This window comes from Panthera tigris, chromosome B1, assembly GCF_018350195.1.
Source record: "Panthera tigris isolate Pti1 chromosome B1, P.tigris_Pti1_mat1.1, whole genome shotgun sequence".
NCBI classification, from domain to species: Eukaryota; Metazoa; Chordata; class Mammalia; order Carnivora; family Felidae; genus Panthera; species Panthera tigris.
Genome location: NC_056663.1, coordinates 47168016 through 47173430, shown reverse-complemented (window position 1 = coordinate 47173430; position 5415 = coordinate 47168016). Strand labels below are relative to the sequence as shown.

Here is a 5415-nt window from a genome sequence, read left to right as displayed (position 1 = left end):
TACCAATTTTATCTCTGTAGTCATATATAGACTTCAAAGTACTTTTATTTTGTTTTCTGTTTTATGTAAGCACAGTATCATAGACTTAACTTTTAAAGTTGACAAAGATCTTAGAAGTCATCTCTGTGCAACCTCCAAAACAAAGCATATACACAAAATATAAGCAGACATTTCTTAATAATCTATAGTGATTGGAGCTTACAGAATTCACAGGAAAGTGCTTACTTATCATGATTGAGTTTATTTAATATTTAGAAATGTCTTCTTATCCCAATCATCTCTAACCATAGTCCTAGGATCATCTTCTAGAGCTTCCACTGCACTTAACTATCCTCTCGCAGATATCATAAGCAATTTCCTCCCCAAACCAAATTTATCATATTATTTTTTAAATGCCATGACTTCAAAATCTTTAGGTATTCTGGCAAAATCCATACTAAAATGTACTTTATAGCCGCTTCTCCCACAACAGCCTAATAGCAAAACTTAACATTGTTTTGGTCTTTTTTTGTGCAGATTAATCATATTGTTGATTTATATTATGTTCATAATTATTTAGAAATGTCAGGTCTTTTTCATATGAATTCCTGACAAACCAAGTTCATCACGTGTTAAATTCATACAATTGATTTTTTTCTCTTATCTAAAATAATCAAAAAAACACTGTGCTAACTTAGTTTGGTGGGCTTTAATCCATTTTCTATCCTCTTAGGATTCTTTTTAAATGTTATTTCTGTAATCAAAAGTATTGGTATCTTTTTCAAGATATGTCATTACAATATCTGAAACAAATGCCTTTAAACCCTTATCTAAGTTATTGATTAAAACATCAGACGGAACAGGACCAGTAACATAACCTTTTGATCTCTAGCTTTCTCTCATAATTGACATGATCCTTAAGATCTACATTTTTTAAGTGTGGTTATTTAAAAGGTTTCACATTTACCTTACTGTATTGTCAGCTAGGATTATTTAGTTATCTCATTCCCAAAGTTACAATGTCTTGAAAAAAATGTAATGTGCCTTGCTGAAACTTGGGGAAACTATTTGATTAATCCTTTATTATGAAATGTATAAATATTTCTTGTAGAAAATTGCAGAATCGCATGGGAAATAGTGCAGTTGACCATAGTTTAAAGATGGTTATCAGAATCAGAATAGGTCCACAAAGTCTGCAAAGTAGCAGAGACACAAATGAAGTGCAGATAAAACCACCCTGAAGCTGGGAGAATACTATGAGCTTTAAATTATCTGTATATAGAGAAATCATTGTTAAATGCCAACACAGCTACTATTAAACTTCTGACTATCACCTCAAGAGATTGTGTCTGGAGAAAAGGGCTAAGTCTGAAGAAACTGCATAGAAAACAGGAAAAGAGAAAAGGGGGCATGGGCATGGACAAAGCAAACCTAAAATTACCACAGAAAACTCCAACACTGAACACAGATCTGAAACATGATGGGTGAAAGTCCTAGATATAGTAAAAGATTTGAAAATACATAGGTCCTGAGGTGGAAGCCTTGGGCAAAGAACATTTCGGGGGGAGAGGCAGGTAAGTAGAATGGAGAAGACATCCATTTAAACTGGTAGTGAAGCAAAAGAAGGAATTAAGAGAAACAAATAGAGCTCTTGAAATTAAAAAAAAAAAAAAAAAAGACATGAGTCCTTTCCTTCCACCACCACCAACATAAAATATATCCATTTTTAAAAAGTAACTTTATCCTAGTAACAGCAATCAGACAAGAAAAAGAAATAAGGCATCCATATTGGTAAAGAAATTAAACTGTCACTTTGTACAGATGACAAGATACTACACTTAGAAAACCCTAAAAACTCCACCAAAAAACTATGAGAAGTAATAAATGAATTCAGTACATTTGCAGGATACAAAATTAATAGCCAGAAATTGATAGCATTTCTATATACTAATGATGAAGTAGCAGAAAGAGAAATTAAGAAAACAGCTCCATTTGCAATTACACAAAAATAATAAAATACCTCTGAATAAATTTAATGAAGGAGGTAAAAGAGCTATACTCTGCAAAATATAAAACACTGATGAAAGAAAGATGGCACAAACAAATGTAAAGATATTCTATGCTTGTGGACTGGAAGAATTAATATTGTTAAAATGTCTACCCAGTGCTCGCTTAGGCTGCACATATACTAAAATTGGAACGATACAGAGATTAGCATGTCCCCTGCACAAGGATGACAGGCAAATTCGTGAAGCGTTCCATATTTAAAAAAAAAAAAAGTCTACCCAAAGTAATATACACATTCAAAGCAATCCTTATCAAAATACCAACAGAATTTTTCAAAGAACTAAAACAAATACTACTAAGATTTGTATGGATTTCTAACCAAAGCAATTTTGAGAAAGAACAGCAAAGATGAAGTTATCACAATTCCAGATTTCAAGATACACTACCAAGCTGCAGTAGTCAAAACAGTATGGTACTGGCACAAAAATAGACACATAGATGAGTGGAAAAGAACAGAAAGCCCAGAAATAAACCCACACTTACACAGTCAATCTGTGACAAAGGAGACAAGAATATATAATAGCGACAAGACAATTTCTGTAATAAATGATGCTGGGACAACTGAACAGCAAAAGAATGAAACTGAACCACTTACTAACACCATAAGCCAAAATAAACTCAAAATGGGCTCAAGACCTAAATGAAAGACTTGAAACCATAAAAATTTTAGAAGAGAACACAGGCACTAATTTCTCTGACATTAGCCATAGAAACATGTTTCTAGATATGTCTACTCAGGAAAAGAACCAAAAACAAAAGTAAATTATTGGAACTACATCAAATTAAAAAGCTTCTGTACAGTTTAGGAAACCACCAACAAAACAAAAAGGCAACCTATAAAATGGGAGAAGATGTTTACAAATGATATAACCAGTGATGGGTTAATATCCAAAATATATAAAGAACTTATACAATTCAACACCAAAACCACAAACGATACAGTTTAAAAATGGGCAGAGGACCTGAATACACCTTTTTGCCAAAGAAAACATATAGCCAACAGACACATGAAAAGATGCTCAACATCAGTAATCATCAGAGAAATACAAATTAGAACTACAATGAAATATCACCTCACACCAGCCAGAATGGCTAGTATCAAAAAGTCAAGAAATAACAAGTGTTGAAGAGGATAAGAAGGAAAGTGAACACCCATGCACTGTTGGTGGGAATGTAAATTGGTGCAACCACTGTGGAAAACAGTACAGAGACTCCTCAAAAAATTAAAAGTAACAATGTCTCATGATCCAGTAATTCCACTAGAGGGTATTTATAAAGAAAAATGAAAACACTAATTCCAAAAGATGTATGTATGTTTATTCCAGCAATGTTTACAATAGTCAAGATAAGGAAGCAATCTAAGTGTCCATTAATAGATGAATGAATAAGAACTATCTTGTGATATATATGCACGATGGAATATTACACCACCATAAAGAACAAGAGGACTTGCCATTTGTGACACCATGGATGGACCTAGAGCATTTTATGCTAACTGGAATAAGTCAGACTGAGAAAGACAAATGCCATATGATTTTCCTCATAAGTGGAATCTAAACAATGAATGAATAAACAAAAAGTAGAATCAGACCTATAAATAACAGAGAGCAAACTGATGGTTCCTGGAGGGAAGGGGTATAGGGGATGGATAAAATGGGTAAAGGGGAGTGGTAGATATAGGCTTCCAGTTATGGAATGAATAAGTCATGGGACTAAAAGGCACAGCATAGAGAATATGGTCAATAATATTATAATAGCATTGTATGTTGACAGATGGTAGTTACACTTGTGACGAGCATAGCATTACATATAGAAAAGGTGAATCACTGTATTGTACACCTGAAACTAATATAACATTGTCAATTATGCTCAAATTAAAAATTTTTAAATTTAAAAATTAATATAAAAAGTAACTTTATTAAACAGAAAAGTGTGCTTTAGAAATAGGAACACTGTTTATAAAATGGGTAAAATAAAATTAGGATATTTCCATGTAAAGCTACTATAAGATAAAAACAGAAAATGACAACAGTATATCTAAGGAAAATTCCTCCAAAAGAACAAATCATGAAGCAGAAATTAGAGTTATAAGACAACACTCAAACTGAATAAAATACCCTAAAATAAGTGTTTGAAGATAATGCTTATACAACAAATTCACATTTTAGGAACAAAATAGACAAATCAGCAAGAAAAGAAATGAGTTGATTGAAATCAACAAGAAAATTAAAGAAAAAGTCATAAATGAGGAACAAGGTAAAAACTAATGAGAATTTGTTTTGAAATGAAAATAAGTGAATACAGACAGATTAACAAATAAATGAAATAAAGAAAAAAAGAAAGAAAATTATTAAAATGGAATATAGGCAGAGAAGATCTAATATAAAAATAAATAGAATCCATAAAGAAGATTAACAAATAAATGAACTAAAGAAAAAAAGAAAGAAAATTATTAAAATGGAATATAGGCAGAGAAGATCTAATATAAAAATAAATAGAATCCATAAAGAAGATTGTCAAACAATGTATTAGAACTTGTGTATAAAACTGTAGTCCAGAGAGTTTTACTTTTGGCCCCAATGGGTGAACAAGACCTAGACTTACATTCCAGTCTTAACAACGAGAAAACTGGAGAGAATAAATGACAATGTTTTCACAATTCATATACTGAAGGAGTGTAATCTGTGTGAGGAGTAAAGCAAATGAGGTGAACCTTATGATTATCCCTGAATTGGGGTGTTTCTAGAAGAGTCCTATTGTCACAACTGAGTTGAGGAGGCTGACATTAAAATTTGCCTAATATCTTTGCTGACCACAAATTATGGAGACATACACACGAGATCGCCAGATGGAACTTATAAGAGAAAAACTAAGATATCAACTTTTTCACATGTGAGGGAGCCATTTTTTTTAATTTGAACCCAGGTAAGTTAACTGTTAAAATAAAAAGCCAACATTCCTCAGAAGAACCCGACAGAATTCATAGTCACTATAACATATCATCTACATTATCCACTTATCAAAGAAAAATTGTGAGACATGAAAAAAAATTAAGAAAAATGTGACTCATACCCAGAAAAAAAGGACAGTCAATTAAAACATAATCTGGGCAGAAGCAGCTCTTCAATATAGCACACAAAGACTTCGAGGCTTCAATTATAAGTATATTCAAAGAGTTAAAAGAAAAATGTACAAAGAACTAGAGGAAAGATGATGAAGGTGAGTGAACAGATAAGGAATATCAATAGAGAAATACAAAAAATTTATCAAAATACATATTATATAACTGAAAAATACAGTAACAGAAAGTTAAAACTCACTAGATGAGAAGTAGCAGCTGATTGGTGGACTTCACTTGACTTTGAGACT

General features: G+C 32.0%; 1 non-coding gene across 1 annotated transcript; it reads left to right on the top strand.

Moving 5' to 3' along the window:
- The first annotated feature begins 2143 nt into the window (after positions 1–2143).
- LOC122238188 lies at positions 2144–2247 on the top strand. Its single transcript, XR_006217150.1, has one exon. It is a non-coding gene; the product is annotated as a U6 spliceosomal RNA (small nuclear RNA).
- The last annotated feature ends 3168 nt before the right edge of the window (positions 2248–5415 follow it).